The sequence below is a fragment of the Oncorhynchus mykiss genome, unplaced genomic scaffold (genome assembly GCF_013265735.2).
Source record: "Oncorhynchus mykiss isolate Arlee unplaced genomic scaffold, USDA_OmykA_1.1 un_scaffold_292, whole genome shotgun sequence".
NCBI classification, from domain to species: domain Eukaryota; kingdom Metazoa; phylum Chordata; class Actinopteri; order Salmoniformes; family Salmonidae; genus Oncorhynchus; species Oncorhynchus mykiss.
This window is the reverse complement of record NW_023493743.1, coordinates 141,077-165,040: the sequence shown is the minus strand read 5'-3', so window position 1 is coordinate 165,040 and position 23,964 is coordinate 141,077. Positions and strand designations below refer to the sequence as shown.

General features: G+C 40.6%; 13 non-coding genes across 13 annotated transcripts; all 13 read left to right on the top strand.

Annotated features, from left to right (window-relative positions):
- Window positions 1-1,176: 1,176 nt before the first annotated feature.
- Window positions 1,177-1,259, top strand: trnal-cag. The gene has a single exon. It is a non-coding gene; the product is annotated as a tRNA-Leu (tRNA).
- A 306-nt stretch (window positions 1,260-1,565) lies between these two features.
- trnas-aga lies at window positions 1,566-1,647 on the top strand. The gene has a single exon. It is a non-coding gene; the product is annotated as a tRNA-Ser (tRNA).
- Window positions 1,648-3,390: 1,743 nt separating this feature from the next.
- Window positions 3,391-3,472, top strand: trnas-aga. The gene has a single exon. It is a non-coding gene; the product is annotated as a tRNA-Ser (tRNA).
- Window positions 3,473-4,829: 1,357 nt separating this feature from the next.
- trnal-cag lies at window positions 4,830-4,912 on the top strand. The gene has a single exon. It is a non-coding gene; the product is annotated as a tRNA-Leu (tRNA).
- A 306-nt stretch (window positions 4,913-5,218) lies between these two features.
- trnas-aga lies at window positions 5,219-5,300 on the top strand. Its single transcript has one exon. It is a non-coding gene; the product is annotated as a tRNA-Ser (tRNA).
- Window positions 5,301-8,871: 3,571 nt separating this feature from the next.
- Window positions 8,872-8,953, top strand: trnas-aga. Its single transcript has one exon. It is a non-coding gene; the product is annotated as a tRNA-Ser (tRNA).
- A 4,950-nt stretch (window positions 8,954-13,903) lies between these two features.
- trnal-cag lies at window positions 13,904-13,986 on the top strand. The gene has a single exon. It is a non-coding gene; the product is annotated as a tRNA-Leu (tRNA).
- Window positions 13,987-14,292: 306 nt separating this feature from the next.
- trnas-aga lies at window positions 14,293-14,374 on the top strand. Its single transcript has one exon. It is a non-coding gene; the product is annotated as a tRNA-Ser (tRNA).
- Window positions 14,375-16,117: 1,743 nt separating this feature from the next.
- trnas-aga lies at window positions 16,118-16,199 on the top strand. Its single transcript has one exon. It is a non-coding gene; the product is annotated as a tRNA-Ser (tRNA).
- A 1,357-nt stretch (window positions 16,200-17,556) lies between these two features.
- On the top strand, window positions 17,557-17,639 carry trnal-cag. Its single transcript has one exon. It is a non-coding gene; the product is annotated as a tRNA-Leu (tRNA).
- A 306-nt stretch (window positions 17,640-17,945) lies between these two features.
- On the top strand, window positions 17,946-18,027 carry trnas-aga. Its single transcript has one exon. It is a non-coding gene; the product is annotated as a tRNA-Ser (tRNA).
- A 3,571-nt stretch (window positions 18,028-21,598) lies between these two features.
- trnas-aga lies at window positions 21,599-21,680 on the top strand. The gene has a single exon. It is a non-coding gene; the product is annotated as a tRNA-Ser (tRNA).
- A 1,354-nt stretch (window positions 21,681-23,034) lies between these two features.
- trnal-cag lies at window positions 23,035-23,117 on the top strand. The gene has a single exon. It is a non-coding gene; the product is annotated as a tRNA-Leu (tRNA).
- Window positions 23,118-23,964: the final 847 nt, after the last annotated feature.

Genomic DNA, 23,964 nt, shown 5'->3' with positions numbered 1-23,964 from the left:
GCCACAGTAGCATAGGTTACAGGTTTGTAGTCAAGCCACAGATTTCAGGTGAGATCCCATGATACACTCAACAATACAACAACACGATTCTCATGAATAACCATTAAGCCATTTGCTAAGATTTCCCCCATTTTGACATGTGGAAACCTGTTGTCACTCTTACCCTGACGGGAAGCTCCAGACACTTTTTTGGTCCTATCTGAGGCATTTTTAAATTCATGTCAAATTGGCCATATTCTGAAGACACTCTTATAGTCTGCAGGGTAATCGAACTGGCCACATCTAAAGTCAAGCCACAGGTAACAGGTGAGAAACCTTGTTAAACCCTAAAAGAAAAAGAAAAAACTCAATTGCATTGAAAATAACCATTAAGTCATTCAGGTCGCAGACTCCCCTATAGGCATGGTTTGAAACCCCCTCCTGACAACTTTTTAGCGCCTGCATGTCATGCACCTTTGTAAAATCCAGTTGAAAAATAAATGACTTAAGGTAACGTAAATGACACCTAGTTAATATGAGTAGTGAATAACTATTGTATTTGTAATATTCTGCAAAAACAGCTAGTTGATGAGAGGCTGAAAGAGAATTGCAAGAATCGCGCAATTTCACAGGCGGGCCCCAAACAGGCAAATAACAAAAATAATCTAGGAACGCAGAACTCGTCGGTCGTTGTCAGTGGATTTTATTGGCGGGAAGAACAAAAATATCGTCTGCAGGGTAATCAAAGTCGCCGCATCTAATGTCAAATCACAGGTGAGCTGCCTTGTTAAACCCTGAAAATAAATAATAACACGATTGCGTTGAAATGACTCATTAAGCCATTTGTAAGGATTTCCCCCATGTGGACCTGTTGTCACTCTTACCCTGATGGTTGCTGATATTTCCAGACACTTTTTCAGTCTTATCTGAGGAATTTTATCATTTATATCAGAATGGCCATATTCTGATGCCAGTTTAGCGCTCATTCAATGACGATTTACTACTCTTTCCCATTGAAGGCCATATTGAGGTTAAATCAATGACTAGACTTTTTAATTTATAAAAACAAATGACTATTGAAAGTGCAAGTCAGTATCGTGCATAGTTGTTCTGGTCTCTGTGGTGATTTTAGAGCGTTGTTCATATTTCTACTTTTACCGCATACACTTTAACCCGATACCCAGTTACTGTGCTGTAGTCAGGATGGCCGAGCGGTCTAAGGCGCTGCGTTCAGGTCGCAGTCTCCCATGGAGGCGTGGGTTCAAATCCCACTTCTGACAGTTTTTTAGTGCCTCTCAGGAGTCATGCTGCTCAGCAGTAATAATAAGAATGATGAAATAACAACTTCACACAGTGAAATAACAATTCATAATAAACACTCTCAAATGCAGACCTTCTGGAGCTGAGCAAAGATCAAGGTTAAATAAGAAAACAGCTGGACTTAATAACAAATGAATGAGGGGAACATTTTGTGTTATTGCATTATAATGAGTTACTGCATTATCTTTCAGTTGTTAAATTTCACTTTCTGTAGGCTATGCCTGTTGGCCCATTCACTCCTAACAAGCTTGTTTTCTTCTGTTAACGTTGTCGTGGCCGAGTGGTTAAGGCGATGGACTAGAAATCCATTAGGATCTTCCTGCGCAGGTTCAAATCCTGCCGACAACGAAAATGCATTTTTTTGACCCCTCCGGAGGTTGAAGTTTAGTCGTGTTTCTTATACCAATCGCATCCTCTCAGATCTCCGCAAGTACATAGGGATTAGTTGTCCATTTGGGATAGGACTGCAGGCCATCTGTCCCACTTCACACCTTTACACACCTGGTTATCCAGCCTTCTAGCTCTATAGGCCACAGTAGCATAGGTTACAGGTTTGTAGTCAAGCCACAGATTTCAGGTGAGATCCCATGATACACTCAACAATACAACAACACGATTCTCATGAATAACCATTAAGCCATTTGCTAAGATTTCCCCCATTTTGACATGTGGAAACCTGTTGTCACTCTTACCCTGACGGGAAGCTCCAGACACTTTTTTGGTCCTAACTGAGGCATTTTTAAATTCATGTCAAATTGGCCATATTCTGAAGACACTCTTAGGCTGCAGGGTAATCGAACTGGCCACATCTAAAGTCAAGCCACAGGTAACAGGTGAGAAACCTTGTTAAACCCTAAAAGAAAAAGAAAAAACTTGATTGCATTGAAAATAACCATTAAGTCATTCAGGTCGCAGACTCCCCTATAGGCATGGTTTGAAACCCCCTCCTGACAACTTTTTAGCGCCTGCATGTCATGCACCTTTGTAAAATCCAGTTGAAAAATAAATGACTTAAGGTAACGTAAATGACACCTAGTTAATATGAGTAGTGAATAACTATCGTATTTGTAATATTCTGCAAAAACAGCTAGTTGATGAGAGGCTGAAAGAGAATTGCAAGAATCGCGCAATTTCACAGGCGGGCCCCAAACAGGCAAATAACAAAAATAATCTAGGAACGCAGAACTCGTCGGTCGTTGTCAGTGGATTGTATTGGCGGGAAGAACAAAAATATCGTCTGCAGGGTAATCAAAGTCGCCGCATCTAATGTCAAATCACAGGTGAGCTGCCTTGTTAAACCCTGAAAATAAATAATAACACGATTGCGTTGAAATGACTCATTAAGCCATTTGTAAGGATTTCCCCCATGTGGACCTGTTGTCACTCTTACCCTGATGGTTGCTGATATTTCCAGACACTTTTTCAGTCTTATCTGAGGAATTTTATCATTTATATCAGAATGGCCATATTCTGATGCCAGTTTAGCGCTCATTCAATGACGATTTACTACTCTTTCCCATTGAAGGCCATATTGAGGTTAAATCAATGACTGGACTTTTTAATTTATAAAAACAAATGACTATTGAAAGTGCAAGTCAGTATCGTGCATAGTTGTTCTGGTCTCTGTGGTGATTTTAGAGCGTTGTTCATATTTCTACTTTTACCGCATACACTTTAACCCGATACCCAGTTACTGTGCTGTAGTCAGGATGGCCGAGCGGTCTAAGGCACTGCGTTCAGGTCGCAGTCTCCCATGGAGGCGTGGGTTCAATCCCACTACTGACAGTTTTTTAGTGCCTCTCAGGAGTCATGCTGCTCAGCAGTAATAGTAAGAATGATGAAATAACAACTTCACACAGTGAAATAACAATTCATAATAAACACTCTCAAATGCAGACCTTCTGGAGCTGAGCAAAGATCAAGGTTAAATAAGAAAACAGCTGGACTTAATAACAAATGAATGAGGGGAACATTTTGTGTTATTGCGTAATAATGAGTTACTGCATTATCTTTCAGTTGTTAAATTTCACTTTCTGTAGGCTATGCCTGTTGGCCCATTCACTCCTAACAAGCTTGTTTTCTTCTGTCAACGTTGTCGTGGCCGAGTGGTTAAGGCGATGGACTAGAAATCCATTAGGATCTTCCTGCGCAGGTTCAAATCCTGCCGACAACGAAAATGCATTTTTTTGACCCCTCCGGAGGTTGAAGTTTAGTCGTGTTTCTTATACCAATCGCATCCTCTCAGATCTCTGCAAGTACATAGGGATTAGTTGTCCATTTGGGATAGGACTGCAGGCCATCTGTCCCACTTCACACCTTTACACACCTGGTTATCCAGCCTTCTAGCTCTATAGGCCACAGTAGCATAGGTTACAGGTTTGTAGTCAAGCCACAGATTTCAGGTGAGATCCCATGATACACTCAACAATACAACAACACGATTCTCATGAATAACCATTAAGCCATTTGCTAAGATTTCCCCCATTTTGACATGTGGAAACCTGTTGTCACTCTTACCCTGACGGGAAGCTCCAGACACTTTTTTGGTCCTATCTGAGGCATTTTTAAATTCATGTCAAATTGGCCATATTCTGAAGACACTCTTATAGTCTGCAGGGTAATCGAACTGGCCACATCTAAAGTCAAGCCACAGGTAACAGGTGAGAAACCTTGTTAAACCCTAAAAGAAAAATAAAAAACTCAATTGCATTGAAAATAACCATTAAGTCATTCAGGTCGCAGACTCCCCTATAGGCATGGTTTGAAACCCCCTCCTGACAACTTTTTAGCGCCTGCATGTCATGCACCTTTGTAAAATCCAGTTGAAAAATAAATGACTTAAGGTAACGTAAATGACACCTAGTTAATATGAGTAGTGAATAACTATCGTATTTGTAATATTCTGTAAAAACAGCTAGTTGATGAGAGGCTGAAAGAGAATTGCAAGAATCGCGCAATTTCACAGGCGGGCCCCAAACAGGCAAATAACAAAAATAATCTAGGAACGCAGAACTCGTCGGTCGTTGTCAGTGGATTGTATTGGCGGGAAGAACAAAAATATCGTCTGCAGGGTAATCAAAGTCGCCGCATCTAATGTCAAATCACAGGTGAGCTGCCTTGTTAAACCCTGAAAATAAATAATAACACGATTGCGTTGAAATGACTCATTAAGCCATTTGTAAGGATTTCCCCCATGTGGACCTGTTGTCACTCTTACCCTGATGGTTGCTGATATTTCCAGACACTTTTTCAGTCTTATCTGAGGAATTTTATCATTTATATCAGAATGGCCATATTCTGATGCCAGTTTAGCGCTCATTCAATGACGATTTACTACTCTTTCCCATTGAAGGCCATATTGAGGTTAAATCAATGACTGGACATTTTAATTTATAAAAACAAATGACTATTGAAAGTGCAAGTCAGTATCGTGCATAGTTGTTCTGGTCTCTGTGGTGATTTTAGAGCGTTGTTCATATTTCTACTTTTACCGCATACACTTTAACCCGATACCCAGTTACTGTGCTGTAGTCAGGATGGCCGAGCGGTCTAAGGCGCTGCGTTCAGGTCGCAGTCTCCCATGGAGGCGTGGGTTCAAATCCCACTTCTGACAGTTTTTTAGTGCCTCTCAGGAGTCATGCTGCTCAGCAGTAATAATAAGAATGATGAAATAACAACTTCACACAGTGAAATAACAATTCATAATAAACACTCTCAAATGCAGACCTTCTGGAGCTGAGCAAAGATCAAGGTTAAATAAGAAAACAGCTGGACTTAATAACAAATGAATGAGGGGAACATTTTGTGTTATTGCGTAATAATGAGTTACTGCATTATCTTTCAGTTGTTAAATTTCACTTTCTGTAGGCTATGCCTGTTGGCCCATTCACTCCTAACAAGCTTGTTTTCTTCTGTCAACGTTGTCGTGGCCGAGTGGTTAAGGCGATGGACTAGAAATCCATTAGGATCTTCCTGCGCAGGTTCAAATCCTGCCGACAACGAAAATGCATTTTTTTGACCCCTCCGGAGATTGAAGTTTAGTCGTGTTTCTTATACCAATCGCATCCTCTCAGATCTCCGCAAGTACATAGGGATTAGTTGTCCATTTGGGATAGGACTGCAGGCCATCTGTCCCACTTCACACCTTTACACACCTGGTTATCCAGCCTTCTAGCTCTATAGGCCACAGTAGCATAGGTTACAGGTTTGTAGTCAAGCCACAGATTTCAGGTGAGATCCCATGATACACTCAACAATACAACAACACGATTCTCATGAATAACCATTAAGCCATTTGCTAAGATTTCCCCCATTTTGACATGTGGAAACCTGTTGTCACTCTTACCCTGACGGGAAGCTCCAGACACTTTTTTGGTCCTATCTGAGGCATTTTTAAATTCATGTCAAATTGGCCATATTCTGAAGACACTCTTATAGTCTGCAGGGTAATCGAACTGGCCACATCTAAAGTCAAGCCACAGGTAACAGGTGAGAAACCTTGTTAAACCCTAAAAGAAAAATAAAAAACTCAATTGCATTGAAAATAACCATTAAGTCATTCAGGTCGCAGACTCCCCTATAGGCATGGTTTGAAACCCCCTCCTGACAACTTTTTAGCGCCTGCATGTCATGCACCTTTGTAAAATCCAGTTGAAAAATAAATGACTTAAGGTAACGTAAATGACACCTAGTTAATATGAGTAGTGAATAACTATCGTATTTGTAATATTCTGTAAAAACAGCTAGTTGATGAGAGGCTGAAAGAGAATTGCAAGAATCGCGCAATTTCACAGGCGGGCCCCAAACAGGCAAATAACAAAAATAATCTAGGAACGCAGAACTCGTCGGTCGTTGTCAGTGGATTGTATTGGCGGGAAGAACAAAAATATCGTCTGCAGGGTAATCAAAGTCGCCGCATCTAATGTCAAATCACAGGTGAGCTGCCTTGTTAAACCCTGAAAATAAATAATAACACGATTGCGTTGAAATGACTCATTAAGCCATTTGTAAGGATTTCCCCCATGTGGACCTGTTGTCACTCTTACCCTGATGGTTGCTGATATTTCCAGACACTTTTTCAGTCTTATCTGAGGAATTTTATCATTTATATCAGAATGGCCATATTCTGATGCCAGTTTAGCGCTCATTCAATGACGATTTACTACTCTTTCCCATTGAAGGCCATATTGAGGTTAAATCAATGACTGGACTTTTTAATTTATAAAAACAAATGACTATTGAAAGTGCAAGTCAGTATCGTGCATAGTTGTTCTGGTCTCTGTGGTGATTTTAGAGCGTTGTTCATATTTCTACTTTTACCGCATACACTTTAACCCGATACCCAGTTACTGTGCTGTAGTCAGGATGGCCGAGCGGTCTAAGGCGCTGCGTTCAGTTCGCAGTCTCCCATGGAGGCGTGGGTTCAAATCCCACTTCTGACAGTTTTTTAGTGCCTCTCAGGAGTCATGCTGCTCAGCAGTAATAATAAGAATGATGAAATAACAACTTCACACAGTGAAATAACAATTCATAATAAACACTCTCAAATGCAGACCTTCTGGAGCTGAGCAAAGATCAAGGTTAAATAAGAAAACAGCTGGACTTAATAACAAATGAATGAGGGGAACATTTTGTGTTATTGCATTATAATGAGTTACTGCATTATCTTTCAGTTGTTAAATTTCACTTTCTGTAGGCTATGCCTGTTGGCCCATTCACTCCTAACAAGCTTGTTTTCTTCTGTCAATGTTGTCGTGGCCGAGTGGTTAAGGCAATGGACTAGAAAACCATTAGGATCTTCCTGCGCAGGTTCAAATCCTGCCGACAACGAAAATGCATTTTTTTGACCCCTCCGGAGGTTGAAGTTTAGTCGTGTTTCTTATACCAATCGCATCCTCTCAGATCTCCGCAAGTACATAGGGATTAGTTGTCCATTTGGGATAGGACTGCAGGCCATCTGTCCCACTTCACACCTTTACACACCTGGTTATCCAGCCTTCTAGCTCTATAGGCCACAGTAGCATAGGTTACAGGTTTGTAGTCAAGCCACAGATTTCAGGTGAGATCCCATGATACACTCAACAATACAACAACACGATTCTCATGAAAACCATTAAGCCATTTGCTAAGATTTCCCCCATTTTGACATGTGGAAACCTGTTGTCACTCTTACCCTGACGGGAAGCTCCAGACACTTTTTTGGTCCTAACTGAGGCATTTTTAAATTCATGTCAAATTGGCCATATTCTGAAGACACTCTTAGGCTGCAGGGTAATCGAACTGGCCACATCTAAAGTCAAGCCACAGGTAACAGGTGAGAAACCTTGTTAAACCCTAAAAGAAAAAGAAAAAACTTGATTGCATTGAAAATAACCATTAAGTCATTCAGGTCGCAGACTCCCCTATAGGCATGGTTTGAAACCCCCTCCTGACAACTTTTTAGCGCCTGCATGTCATGCACCTTTGTAAAATCCAGTTGAAAAATAAATGACTTAAGGTAACGTAAATGACACCTAGTTAATATGAGTAGTGAATAACTATCGTATTTGTAATATTCTGCAAAAACATCTAGTTGATGAGAGGCTGAAAGAGAATTGCAAGAATCGCGCAATTTCACAGGCGGGCCCCAAACAGGCAAATAACAAAAATAATCTCGGAACGCAGAACTCGTCGGTCGTTGTCAGTGGATTGTATTGGCGGGAAGAACAAAAATATCGTCTGCAGGGTAATCAAAGTCGCCGCATCTAATGTCAAATCACAGGTGAGCTGCCTTGTTAAACCCTGAAAATAAATAATAACACGATTGCGTTGAAATGACTCATTAAGCCATTTGTAAGGATTTCCCCCATGTGGACCTGTTGTCACTCTTACCCTGATGGTTGCTGATATTTCCAGACACTTTTTCAGTCTTATCTGAGGAATTTTATCATTTATATCAGAATGGCCATATTCTGATGCCAGTTTAGCGCTCATTCAATGACGATTTACTACTCTTTCCCATTGAAGGCCATATTGAGGTTAAATCAATGACTGGACTTTTTAATTTATAAAAACAAATGACTATTGAAAGTTCAAGTCAGTATCGTGCATAGTTGTTCTGGTCTCTGTGGTGATTTTAGAGCGTTGTTCATATTTCTACTTTTACCGCATACACTTTAACCCGATACCCAGTTACTGTGCTGTAGTCAGGATGGCCGAGCGGTCTAAGGCGCTGCGTTCAGGTCGCAGTCTCCCATGGAGGCGTGGATTGAAATCCCACTTCTGACAGTTTTTTAGTGCCTCTCAGGAGTCATGCTGCTCAGCAGTAATAATAAGAATGATGAAATAACAACTTCACACAGTGAAATAACAATTCATAATAAACACTCTCAAATGCAGACCTTCTGGAGCTGAGCAAAGATCAAGGTTAAATAAGAAAACAGCTGGACTTAATAACAAATGAATGAGGGGAACATTTTGTGTTATTGCATTATAATGAGTTACTGCATTATCTTTCAGTTGTTAAATTTCACTTTCTGTAGGCTATGCCTGTTGGCCCATTCACTCCTAACAAGCTTGTTTTCTTCTGTCAATGTTGTCGTGGCCGAGTGGTTAAGGCGATGGACTAGAAATCCATTAGGATCTTCCTGCGCAGGTTCAAATCCTGCCGACAACGAAAATGCATTTTTTGACCCCTCCGGAGGTTGAAGTTTAGTCGTGTTTCTTATACCAATCGCATCCTCTCAGATCTCCGCAAGTACATAGGGATTAGTTGTCCATTTGGGATAGGACTGCAGGCCATCTGTCCCACTTCACACCTTTACACACCTGGTTATCCAGCCTTCTAGCTCTATAGGCCACAGTAGCATAGGTTACAGGTTTGTAGTCAAGCCACAGATTTCAGGTGAGATCCCATGATACACTCAACAATACAACAACACGATTCTCATGAAAACCATGAAGCCATTTGCTAAGATTTCCCCCATTTTGACATGTGGAAACCTGTTGTCACTCTTACCCTGACGGGAAGCTCCAGACACTTTTTTGGTCCTAACTGAGGCATTTTTAAATTCATGTCAAATTGGCCATATTCTGAAGACACTCTTAGGCTGCAGGGTAATCGAACTGGCCACATCTAAAGTCAAGCCACAGGTAACAGGTGAGAAACCTTGTTAAACCCTAAAAGAAAAAGAAAAAACTTGATTGCATTGAAAATAACCATTAAGTCATTCAGGTCGCAGACTCCCCTATAGGCATGGTTTGAAACCCCCTCCTGACAACTTTTTAGCGCCTGCATGTCATGCACCTTTGTAAAATCCAGTTGAAAAATAAATGACTTAAGGTAACGTAAATGACACCTAGTTAATATGAGTAGTGAATAACTATCGTATTTGTAATATTCTGCAAAAACAGCTAGTTGATGAGAGGCTGAAAGAGAATTGCAAGAATCGCGCAATTTCACAGGCGGGCCCCAAACAGGCAAATAACAAAAATAATCTTGGAACGCAGAACTCGTCGGTCGTTGTCAGTGGATTGTATTGGCGGGAAGAACAAAAATATCGTCTGCAGGGTAATCAAAGTCGCCGCATCTAATGTCAAGTCACAGGTGAGCTGCCTTGTTAAACCCTAAAAATAAATAATAACACGATTGCGTTGAAATGACTCATTAAGCCATTTGTAAGGATTTCCCCCATGTGGACCTGTTGTCACTCTTACCCTGATGGTTGCTGATATTTCCAGACACTTTTTCAGTCTTATCTGAGGAATTTTATCATTTATATCAGAATGGCCATATTCTGATGCCAGTTTAGCGCTCATTCAATGACGATTTACTACTCTTTCCCATTGAAGGCCATATTGAGGTTAAATCAATGACTGGACTTTTTAATTTATAAAAACAAATGACTATTGAAAGTGCAAGTCAGTATCGTGCATAGTTGTTCTGGTCTCTGTGGTGATTTTAGAGCGTTGTTCATATTTCTACTTTTACCGCATACACTTTAACCCGATACCCAGTTACTGTGCTGTAGTCAGGATGGCCGAGCGGTCTATAGGCTATTTGGGTAGACCATGCGTTCTCAAAGAAACAGGCACTCACAAATTGACAAGCTAACGTGCACTTTAGCCATTTCATTACATCGCTATATATTGCTAATAAAATGTAAAAACAGCTATAATAAACATGTATATAAAGTGCTGTTCCACATCAATTGACAACGTGAAATGGGCCAGCCCCAAAATAGGCTATTTAGTAGACCATGCGTTCTCAAAGAAACAGGCACTCACAATGACAAGCTAACGTGCACTTTAGCCATTTCATTACATCGCTATATATTGCTAATAAAATGTAAAAACAGCTATAATAAACATGTATATAAAGTGCTGTTCCACATCAACTGACAAAGTGAAATGGGCCAGCCCCAAAATAGGCTATTTGGGTAGACCATGCGTTCTCAAAGAAACAGGCACACAATGACAAGCTAACGTGCACTTTAGCCATTTCATTACATCGCTATATATTGCTAATAAAATGTAAAAACAGCTATAATAAACATGTATATAAAGTGCTGTTCCACATCAACTGACAAAGTGAAATGGGCCAGCCCCAAAATAGGCTATTTGGGTAGACCATGCGTTCTCAAAGAAACAGGCACTCACAATGACAAGCTAACGTGCACTTTAGCCATTTCATTACATCGCTATATATTGCTAATAAAATGTAAAAACAGCTATAATAAACATGTATATAAAGTGCTGTTCCACATCAATTGACAAAGTGAAATGGGCCAGCCCCAAAATAGGCTATTTAGGTAGACCATGCGTTCTCAAAGAAACAGGCCCTCACTCACAATGGCTAGCTAACGTGTACTTTAGCCATTTTTGCAAATAAAATGTAAAAACAATCACTAATAATATTTTATATTAAAGTCAAACAACGGCATTAGCATGAGAGCAACTTACCAGTCCAAAACGATGTCCTCTCCGTTCAAAAAATATGCCTCAGTTTCAGAATCGAAACTATGGGAGCTAATGGAGTCTTCAATCTCTGCCAAATCTGTCTCACTTTCCCGGTCAATCTCTTCCAAAATCATTTCTACATTCGTGTATCTAGTCTTAGAGGTCGCTTTCTTAGACTTATTTGCCATTTTATTCGCGAAATAAACAGTTGAAGTAGCAAATTACTGAAAAACGTCTGTGCGTAATTAGAGTCACTCCTTCACGGTTCAATTGGCAATGGCGAAAGAACGGTCTTTACGCCAGCGTCCAGTGAATAGGTTTGTCTTACAACAATGAATCATGGGATATTTCCAGTTACATCTGCTCATTGGCTATCTACCCAGCTAGATTTCAAGAAGATCAGTGGTCATTGGGTTAAAATAGAGTCAATCAACAAGACAGTGGTCATATAATTGCTGCGCAATGGGCTCCTCACGTGTTGTCTTCCAATCGGTATTACCATATCAATAGAGCCCGCAAAATGGCCCATCAGGGTTGATTGCGTTCCAAACAAAGAGTTGATTGCAAGTAAACCAAACATGACTGGAAAGAGAGGGAAAAGACGAGGAAAAGAGAGTCTCTTTACGTTGGACGTTACTTTGAAAATTGTATGACAGGAAATTCAACGAGATAAGCGTTCACAAAATGTTTCGTGTTAGGCTATAAAACATGGATTTAACCGAACAAACGACCATTCATTGTGTAACAATGAGCCTTGGGATTGCAACCAGAGCAAGATCTTCAAAGGTAAACGATTTATTTCAATGTAATCTGTGACTTTGTTACGCAAGTGCTGGTTGAATAAGTAGTTTGATATGGGGGTCTATGCTCAGATAAACGCAGCTTATTATTTCGCAATAAATTATTTTTTAAATATGACAACGCAGTTGGATTAGCAAGATTCTAGGCTTTTGAAGCATGTGAGACACTTGTATTTTCATGAATGTTTAATATGACTATTTGTGGCGAACACCGTATGTTGTTGAATTCAAACCCGGATCCGGGATCGGTAGATCAGAGAGGTTAAATAAGAAAACAGCTGGACTTAATAACAAATGAATGAGGGGAACATTTTGTGTTATTGCATTATAATGAGTTACTGCATTATCTTTCAGTTGTTAAATTTCACTTTCTGTAGGCTATGCCTGTTGGCCCATTCACTCCTAACAAGCCTGTTTTCTTTTGTCAATGTTGTCGTGGCCGAGTGGTTAAGGCGATGGACTAGAAATCCATTAGGATCTTCCTGCGTAGGTTCAAATCCTGCCGACAATGAAAATGCATTTTTTTGACCCCTCCGGAGGTTGAAGTTTAGTCGTGTTTCTTATACCAATCGCATCCTCTCAGATCTCCGCAAGTACATAGGGATTAGTTGTCCATTTGGGATAGGACTGCAGGCCATCTATCCCACTTCACACCTTTACACACCTGGTTATCCAGCCTTCTAGCTCTATAGGCCACAGTAGCATAGGTTACAGGTTTGTAGTCAAGCCACAGATTTCAGGTGAGATCCCATGATACACTCAACAATACAACAACACGATTCTCATGAATAACCATTAAGCCATTTGCTAAGATTTCCCCCATTTTGACATGTGGAAACCTGTTGTCACTCTTACCCTGACGGGAAGCTCCAGACACTTTTTTGGTCCTATCTGAGGCATTTTTAAATTCATGTCAAATTGGCCATATTCTGAAGACACTCTTATAGTCTGCAGGGTAATCGAACTGGCCACATCTAAAGTCAAGCCACAGGTAACAGGTGAGAAACCTTGTTAAACCCTAAAAGAAAAAGAAAAAACTCAATTGCATTGAAAATAACCATTAAGTCATTCAGGTCGCAGACTCCCCTATAGGCATGGTTTGAAACCCCCTCCTGACAACTTTTTAGCGCCTGCATGTCATGCACCTTTGTAAAATCCAGTTGAAAAATAAATGACTTAAGGTAACGTAAATGACACCTAGTTAATATGAGTAGTGAATAACTATTGTATTTGTAATATTCTGCAAAAACAGCTAGTTGATGAGAGGCTGAAAGAGAATTGCAAGAATCGCGCAATTTCACAGGCGGGCCCCAAACAGGCAAATAACAAAAATAATCTAGGAACGCAGAACTCGTCGGTCGTTGTCAGTGGATTTTATTGGCGGGAAGAACAAAAATATCGTCTGCAGGGTAATCAAAGTCGCCGCATCTAATGTCAAATCACAGGTGAGCTGCCTTGTTAAACCCTGAAAATAAATAATAACACGATTGCGTTGAAATGACTCATTAAGCCATTTGTAAGGATTTCCCCCATGTGGACCTGTTGTCACTCTTACCCTGATGGTTGCTGATATTTCCAGACACTTTTTCAGTCTTATCTGAGGAATTTTATCATTTATATCAGAATGGCCATATTCTGATGCCAGTTTAGCGCTCATTCAATGACGATTTACTACTCTTTCCCATTGAAGGCCATATTGAGGTTAAATCAATGACTAGACTTTTTAATTTATAAAAACAAATGACTATTGAAAGTGCAAGTCAGTATCGTGCATAGTTGTTCTGGTCTCTGTGGTGATTTTAGAGCGTTGTTCATATTTCTACTTTTACCGCATACACTTTAACCCGATACCCAGTTACTGTGCTGTAGTCAGGATGGCCGAGCGGTCTAAGGCGCTGCGTTCAGGTCGCAGTCTCCCATGGAGGCGTGGGTTCAAATCCCACTTCTGACAGTTTTTTAGTGCCTCTCAGGAGTCATGCTGCTCAGCAGTAATAATAAGAATGATGAAATAACAACTTCACACAGTGAAATAACAATTCATAATAAACACTCTCAAATGCAGACCTTCTGGAGCTGAGCAAAGATCAAGGTTAAATAAGAAAACAGCTGGACTTAATAACAAATGAATGAGGGGAACATTTTGTGTTATTGCATTATAATGAGTTACTGCATTATCTTTCAGTTGTTAAATTTCACTTTCTGTAGGCTATGCCTGTTGGCCCATTCACTCCTAACAAGCTTGTTTTCTTCTGTTAACGTTGTCGTGGCCGAGTGGTTAAGGCGATGGACTAGAAATCCATTAGGATCTTCCTGCGCAGGTTCAAATCCTGCCGACAACGAAAATGCATTTTTTTGACCCCTCCGGAGGTTGAAGTTTAGTCGTGTTTCTTATACCAATCGCATCCTCTCAGATCTCCGCAAGTACATAGGGATTAGTTGTCCATTTGGGATAGGACTGCAGGCCATCTGTCCCACTTCACACCTTTACACACCTGGTTATCCAGCCTTCTAGCTCTATAGGCCACAGTAGCATAGGTTACAGGTTTGTAGTCAAGCCACAGATTTCAGGTGAGATCCCATGATACACTCAACAATACAACAACACGATTCTCATGAATAACCATTAAGCCATTTGCTAAGATTTCCCCCATTTTGACATGTGGAAACCTGTTGTCACTCTTACCCTGACGGGAAGCTCCAGACACTTTTTTGGTCCTAACTGAGGCATTTTTAAATTCATGTCAAATTGGCCATATTCTGAAGACACTCTTAGGCTGCAGGGTAATCGAACTGGCCACATCTAAAGTCAAGCCACAGGTAACAGGTGAGAAACCTTGTTAAACCCTAAAAGAAAAAGAAAAAACTTGATTGCATTGAAAATAACCATTAAGTCATTCAGGTCGCAGACTCCCCTATAGGCATGGTTTGAAACCCCCTCCTGACAACTTTTTAGCGCCTGCATGTCATGCACCTTTGTAAAATCCAGTTGAAAAATAAATGACTTAAGGTAACGTAAATGACACCTAGTTAATATGAGTAGTGAATAACTATCGTATTTGTAATATTCTGCAAAAACAGCTAGTTGATGAGAGGCTGAAAGAGAATTGCAAGAATCGCGCAATTTCACAGGCGGGCCCCAAACAGGCAAATAACAAAAATAATCTAGGAACGCAGAACTCGTCGGTCGTTGTCAGTGGATTGTATTGGCGGGAAGAACAAAAATATCGTCTGCAGGGTAATCAAAGTCGCCGCATCTAATGTCAAATCACAGGTGAGCTGCCTTGTTAAACCCTGAAAATAAATAATAACACGATTGCGTTGAAATGACTCATTAAGCCATTTGTAAGGATTTCCCCCATGTGGACCTGTTGTCACTCTTACCCTGATGGTTGCTGATATTTCCAGACACTTTTTCAGTCTTATCTGAGGAATTTTATCATTTATATCAGAATGGCCATATTCTGATGCCAGTTTAGCGCTCATTCAATGACGATTTACTACTCTTTCCCATTGAAGGCCATATTGAGGTTAAATCAATGACTGGACTTTTTAATTTATAAAAACAAATGACTATTGAAAGTGCAAGTCAGTATCGTGCATAGTTGTTCTGGTCTCTGTGGTGATTTTAGAGCGTTGTTCATATTTCTACTTTTACCGCATACACTTTAACCCGATACCCAGTTACTGTGCTGTAGTCAGGATGGCCGAGCGGTCTAAGGCACTGCGTTCAGGTCGCAGTCTCCCATGGAGGCGTGGGTTCAATCCCACTACTGACAGTTTTTTAGTGCCTCTCAGGAGTCATGCTGCTCAGCAGTAATAGTAAGAATGATGAAATAACAACTTCACACAGTGAAATAACAATTCATAATAAACACTCTCAAATGCAGACCTTCTGGAGCTGAGCAAAGATCAAGGTTAAATAAGAAAACAGCTGGACTTAATAACAAATGAATGAGGGGAACATTTTGTGTTATTGCGTAATAATGAGTTACTGCATTATCTTTCAGTTGTTAAATTTCACTTTCTGTAGGCTATGCCTGTTGGCCCATTCACTCCTAACAAGCTTGTTTTCTTCTGTCAACGTTGTCGTGGCCGAGTGGTTAAGGCGATGGACTAGAAATCCATTAGGATCTTCCTGCGCAGGTTCAAATCCTGCCGACAACGAAAATGCATTTTTTTGACCCCTCCGGAGGTTGAAGTTTAGTCGTGTTTCTTATACCAATCGCATCCTCTCAGATCTCTGCAAGTACATAGGGATTAGTTGTCCATTTGGGATAGGACTGCAGGCCATCTGTCCCACTTCACACCTTTACACACCTGGTTATCCAGCCTTCTAGCTCTATAGGCCACAGTAGCATAGGTTACAGGTTTGTAGTCAAGCCACAGATTTCAGGTGAGATCCCATGATACACTCAACAATACAACAACACGATTCTCATGAATAACCATTAAGCCATTTGCTAAGATTTCCCCCATTTTGACATGTGGAAACCTGTTGTCACTCTTACCCTGACGGGAAGCTCCAGACACTTTTTTGGTCCTATCTGAGGCATTTTTAAATTCATGTCAAATTGGCCATATTCTGAAGACACTCTTATAGTCTGCAGGGTAATCGAACTGGCCACATCTAAAGTCAAGCCACAGGTAACAGGTGAGAAACCTTGTTAAACCCTAAAAGAAAAATAAAAAACTCAATTGCATTGAAAATAACCATTAAGTCATTCAGGTCGCAGACTCCCCTATAGGCATGGTTTGAAACCCCCTCCTGACAACTTTTTAGCGCCTGCATGTCATGCACCTTTGTAAAATCCAGTTGAAAAATAAATGACTTAAGGTAACGTAAATGACACCTAGTTAATATGAGTAGTGAATAACTATCGTATTTGTAATATTCTGTAAAAACAGCTAGTTGATGAGAGGCTGAAAGAGAATTGCAAGAATCGCGCAATTTCACAGGCGGGCCCCAAACAGGCAAATAACAAAAATAATCTAGGAACGCAGAACTCGTCGGTCGTTGTCAGTGGATTGTATTGGCGGGAAGAACAAAAATATCGTCTGCAGGGTAATCAAAGTCGCCGCATCTAATGTCAAATCACAGGTGAGCTGCCTTGTTAAACCCTGAAAATAAATAATAACACGATTGCGTTGAAATGACTCATTAAGCCATTTGTAAGGATTTCCCCCATGTGGACCTGTTGTCACTCTTACCCTGATGGTTGCTGATATTTCCAGACACTTTTTCAGTCTTATCTGAGGAATTTTATCATTTATATCAGAATGGCCATATTCTGATGCCAGTTTAGCGCTCATTCAATGACGATTTACTACTCTTTCCCATTGAAGGCCATATTGAGGTTAAATCAATGACTGGACATTTTAATTTATAAAAACAAATGACTATTGAAAGTGCAAGTCAGTATCGTGCATAGTTGTTCTGGTCTCTGTGGTGATTTTAGAGCGTTGTTCATATTTCTACTTTTACCGCATACACTTTAACCCGATACCCAGTTACTGTGCTGTAGTCAGGATGGCCGAGCGGTCTAAGGCGCTGCGTTCAGGTCGCAGTCTCCCATGGAGGCGTGGGTTCAAATCCCACTTCTGACAGTTTTTTAGTGCCTCTCAGGAGTCATGCTGCTCAGCAGTAATAATAAGAATGATGAAATAACAACTTCACACAGTGAAATAACAATTCATAATAAACACTCTCAAATGCAGACCTTCTGGAGCTGAGCAAAGATCAAGGTTAAATAAGAAAACAGCTGGACTTAATAACAAATGAATGAGGGGAACATTTTGTGTTATTGCGTAATAATGAGTTACTGCATTATCTTTCAGTTGTTAAATTTCACTTTCTGTAGGCTATGCCTGTTGGCCCATTCACTCCTAACAAGCTTGTTTTCTTCTGTCAACGTTGTCGTGGCCGAGTGGTTAAGGCGATGGACTAGAAATCCATTAGGATCTTCCTGCGCAGGTTCAAATCCTGCCGACAACGAAAATGCATTTTTTTGACCCCTCCGGAGATTGAAGTTTAGTCGTGTTTCTTATACCAATCGCATCCTCTCAGATCTCCGCAAGTACATAGGGATTAGTTGTCCATTTGGGATAGGACTGCAGGCCATCTGTCCCACTTCACACCTTTACACACCTGGTTATCCAGCCTTCTAGCTCTATAGGCCACAGTAGCATAGGTTACAGGTTTGTAGTCAAGCCACAGATTTCAGGTGAGATCCCATGATACACTCAACAATACAACAACACGATTCTCATGAATAACCATTAAGCCATTTGCTAAGATTTCCCCCATTTTGACATGTGGAAACCTGTTGTCACTCTTACCCTGACGGGAAGCTCCAGACACTTTTTTGGTCCTATCTGAGGCATTTTTAAATTCATGTCAAATTGGCCATATTCTGAAGACACTCTTATAGTCTGCAGGGTAATCGAACTGGCCACATCTAAAGTCAAGCCACAGGTAACAGGTGAGAAACCTTGTTAAACCCTAAAAGAAAAATAAAAAACTCAATTGCATTGAAAATAACCATTAAGTCATTCAGGTCGCAGACTCCCCTATAGGCATGGTTTGAAACCCCCTCCTGACAACTTTTTAGCGCCTGCATGTCATGCACCTTTGTAAAATCCAGTTGAAAAATAAATGACTTAAGGTAACGTAAATGACACCTAGTTAATATGAGTAGTGAATAACTATCGTATTTGTAATATTCTGTAAAAACAGCTAGTTGATGAGAGGCTGAAAGAGAATTGCAAGAATCGCGCAATTTCACAGGCGGGCCCCAAACAGGCAAATAACAAAAATAATCTAGGAACGCAGAACTCGTCGGTCGTTGTCAGTGGATTGTATTGGCGGGAAGAACAAAAATATCGTCTGCAGGGTAATCAAAGTCGCCGCATCTAATGTCAAATCACAGGTGAGCTGCCTTGTTAAACCCTGAAAATAAATAATAACACGATTGCGTTGAAATGACTCATTAAGCCATTTGTAAGGATTTCCCCCATGTGGACCTGTTGTCACTCTTACCCTGATGGTTGCTGATATTTCCAGACACTTTTTCAGTCTTATCTGAGGAATTTTATCATTTATATCAGAATGGCCATATTCTGATGCCAGTTTAGCGCTCATTCAATGACGATTTACTACTCTTTCCCATTGAAGGCCATATTGAGGTTAAATCAATGACTGGACTTTTTAATTTATAAAAACAAATGACTATTGAAAGTGCAAGTCAGTATCGTGCATAGTTGTTCTGGTCTCTGTGGTGATTTTAGAGCGTTGTTCATATTTCTACTTTTACCGCATACACTTTAACCCGATACCCAGTTACTGTGCTGTAGTCAGGATGGCCGAGCGGTCTAAGGCGCTGCGTTCAGTTCGCAGTCTCCCATGGAGGCGTGGGTTCAAATCCCACTTCTGACAGTTTTTTAGTGCCTCTCAGGAGTCATGCTGCTCAGCAGTAATAATAAGAATGATGAAATAACAACTTCACACAGTGAAATAACAATTCATAATAAACACTCTCAAATGCAGACCTTCTGGAGCTGAGCAAAGATCAAGGTTAAATAAGAAAACAGCTGGACTTAATAACAAATGAATGAGGGGAACATTTTGTGTTATTGCATTATAATGAGTTACTGCATTATCTTTCAGTTGTTAAATTTCACTTTCTGTAGGCTATGCCTGTTGGCCCATTCACTCCTAACAAGCTTGTTTTCTTCTGTCAATGTTGTCGTGGCCGAGTGGTTAAGGCAATGGACTAGAAAACCATTAGGATCTTCCTGCGCAGGTTCAAATCCTGCCGACAACGAAAATGCATTTTTTTGACCCCTCCGGAGGTTGAAGTTTAGTCGTGTTTCTTATACCAATCGCATCCTCTCAGATCTCCGCAAGTACATAGGGATTAGTTGTCCATTTGGGATAGGACTGCAGGCCATCTGTCCCACTTCACACCTTTACACACCTGGTTATCCAGCCTTCTAGCTCTATAGGCCACAGTAGCATAGGTTACAGGTTTGTAGTCAAGCCACAGATTTCAGGTGAGATCCCATGATACACTCAACAATACAACAACACGATTCTCATGAAAACCATTAAGCCATTTGCTAAGATTTCCCCCATTTTGACATGTGGAAACCTGTTGTCACTCTTACCCTGACGGGAAGCTCCAGACACTTTTTTGGTCCTAACTGAGGCATTTTTAAATTCATGTCAAATTGGCCATATTCTGAAGACACTCTTAGGCTGCAGGGTAATCGAACTGGCCACATCTAAAGTCAAGCCACAGGTAACAGGTGAGAAACCTTGTTAAACCCTAAAAGAAAAAGAAAAAACTTGATTGCATTGAAAATAACCATTAAGTCATTCAGGTCGCAGACTCCCCTATAGGCATGGTTTGAAACCCCCTCCTGACAACTTTTTAGCGCCTGCATGTCATGCACCTTTGTAAAATCCAGTTGAAAAATAAATGACTTAAGGTAACGTAAATGACACCTAGTTAATATGAGTAGTGAATAACTATCGTATTTGTAATATTCTGCAAAAACATCTAGTTGATGAGAGGCTGAAAGAGAATTGCAAGAATCGCGCAATTTCACAGGCGGGCCCCAAACAGGCAAATAACAAAAATAATCTCGGAACGCAGAACTCGTCGGTCGTTGTCAGTGGATTGTATTGGCGGGAAGAACAAAAATATCGTCTGCAGGGTAATCAAAGTCGCCGCATCTAATGTCAAATCACAGGTGAGCTGCCTTGTTAAACCCTGAAAATAAATAATAACACGATTGCGTTGAAATGACTCATTAAGCCATTTGTAAGGATTTCCCCCATGTGGACCTGTTGTCACTCTTACCCTGATGGTTGCTGATATTTCCAGACACTTTTTCAGTCTTATCTGAGGAATTTTATCATTTATATCAGAATGGCCATATTCTGATGCCAGTTTAGCGCTCATTCAATGACGATTTACTACTCTTTCCCATTGAAGGCCATATTGAGGTTAAATCAATGACTGGACTTTTTAATTTATAAAAACAAATGACTATTGAAAGTTCAAGTCAGTATCGTGCATAGTTGTTCTGGTCTCTGTGGTGATTTTAGAGCGTTGTTCATATTTCTACTTTTACCGCATACACTTTAACCCGATACCCAGTTACTGTGCTGTAGTCAGGATGGCCGAGCGGTCTAAGGCGCTGCGTTCAGGTCGCAGTCTCCCATGGAGGCGTGGATTGAAATCCCACTTCTGACAGTTTTTTAGTGCCTCTCAGGAGTCATGCTGCTCAGCAGTAATAATAAGAATGATGAAATAACAACTTCACACAGTGAAATAACAATTCATAATAAACACTCTCAAATGCAGACCTTCTGGAGCTGAGCAAAGATCAAGGTTAAATAAGAAAACAGCTGGACTTAATAACAAATGAATGAGGGGAACATTTTGTGTTATTGCATTATAATGAGTTACTGCATTATCTTTCAGTTGTTAAATTTCACTTTCTGTAGGCTATGCCTGTTGGCCCATTCACTCCTAACAAGCTTGTTTTCTTCTGTCAATGTTGTCGTGGCCGAGTGGTTAAGGCGATGGACTAGAAATCCATTAGGATCTTCCTGCGCAGGTTCAAATCCTGCCGACAACGAAAATGCATTTTTTTGACCCCTCCGGAGGTTGAAGTTTAGTCGTGTTTCTTATACCAATCGCATCCTCTCAGATCTCCGCAAGTACATAGGGATTAGTTGTCCATTTGGGATAGGACTGCAGGCCATCTGTCCCACTTCACACCTTTACACACCTGGTTATCCAGCCTTCTAGCTCTATAGGCCACAGTAGCATAGGTTACAGGTTTGTAGTCAAGCCACAGATTTCAGGTGAGATCCCATGATACACTCAACAATACAACAACACGATTCTCATGAAAACCATGAAGCCATTTGCTAAGATTTCCCCCATTTTGACATGTGGAAACCTGTTGTCACTCTTACCCTGACGGGAAGCTCCAGACACTTTTTTGGTCCTAACTGAGGCATTTTTAAATTCATGTCAAATTGGCCATATTCTGAAGACACTCTTAGGCTGCAGGGTAATCGAACTGGCCACATCTAAAGTCAAGCCACAGGTAACAGGTGAGAAACCTTGTTAAACCCTAAAAGAAAAAGAAAAAACTTGATTGCATTGAAAATAACCATTAAGTCATTCAGGTCGCAGACTCCCCTATAGGCATGGTTTGAAACCCCCTCCTGACAACTTTTTAGCGCCTGCATGTCATGCACCTTTGTAAAATCCAGTTGAAAAATAAATGACTTAAGGTAACGTAAATGACACCTAGTTAATATGAGTAGTGAATAACTATCGTATTTGTAATATTCTGCAAAAACAGCTAGTTGATGAGAGGCTGAAAGAGAATTGCAAGAATCGCGCAATTTCACAGGCGGGCCCCAAACAGGCAAATAACAAAAATAATCTTGGAACGCAGAACTCGTCGGTCGTTGTCAGTGGATTGTATTGGCGGGAAGAACAAAAATATCGTCTGCAGGGTAATCAAAGTCGCCGCATCTAATGTCAAGTCACAGGTGAGCTGCCTTGTTAAACCCTAAAAATAAATAATAACACGATTGCGTTGAAATGACTCATTAAGCCATTTGTAAGGATTTCCCCCATGTGGACCTGTTGTCACTCTTACCCTGATGGTTGCTGATATTTCCAGACACTTTTTCAGTCTTATCTGAGGAATTTTATCATTTATATCAGAATGGCCATATTCTGATGCCAGTTTAGCGCTCATTCAATGACGATTTACTACTCTTTCCCATTGAAGGCCATATTGAGGTTAAATCAATGACTGGACTTTTTAATTTATAAAAACAAATGACTATTGAAAGTGCAAGTCAGTATCGTGCATAGTTGTTCTGGTCTCTGTGGTGATTTTAGAGCGTTGTTCATATTTCTACTTTTACCGCATACACTTTAACCCGATACCCAGTTACTGTGCTGTAGTCAGGATGGCCGAGCGGTCTAAGGCGCTGCGTTCAGGTCGCAGTCTCCTATGGAGGCGTGGGTTCAAATCCCACTTCTGACAGTTTTTTAGTGCCTCTCAGGAGTCATGCTGCTCAGCAGTAATAATAAGAATGATGAAATAACAACTTCACACAGTGAAATAACAATTCATAATAAACACTCTCAAATGCAGACCTTCTGGAGCTGAGCAAAGATCAAGGTTAAATAAGAAAACAGCTGGACTTAATAACAAATGAATGAGGGGAACATTTTGTGTTATTGCATTGTAATGAGTTACTGCATTATCTTTCAGTTGTTAAATTTCACTTTCTGTAGGCTATGCCTGTTGGCCCATACACTCCTAACAAGCCTGTTTTCTTCTGTCGACGTTGTCGTGGCCGAGTGGTTAAGGCGATGGACTAGAAATGCATTAGGATCTTCCAGCGCAGGTTCAAATCCTGCCGACAATGAAAATGCATTTTTTTGACCCCTCCGGAGGTTGAAGTTTAGTCGTGTTTCTTATACCAATCGCATCCTCTCAGATCTCCGCAAGTACATAGGGATTAGTTGTCCATTTGGGATAGGACTGCAGGCCATCTATCCCACTTCACACCTTTACACACCTGGTTATCCAGCTTTCTAGCTCTATAGGCCACAGTAGCATAGGTTACAGGTTTGTAGTCAAGCCACAGATTTCAGGTGAGATCCCATGATACACTCAACAATACAACAACACGATTCTCATGAATAACCATGAAGCCATTTGCTAAGATTTCCCCCATTTTGACATGTGGAAACCTGTTGTCACTCTTACCCTGACGGGAAGCTCCAGACACTTTTTTGGTCCTATCTGATGCATTTTTAAATTCATGTCAAATTGGCCATATTCTGAAGACACTCTTAGGCTGCAGGGTAATCGAACTGGCCAC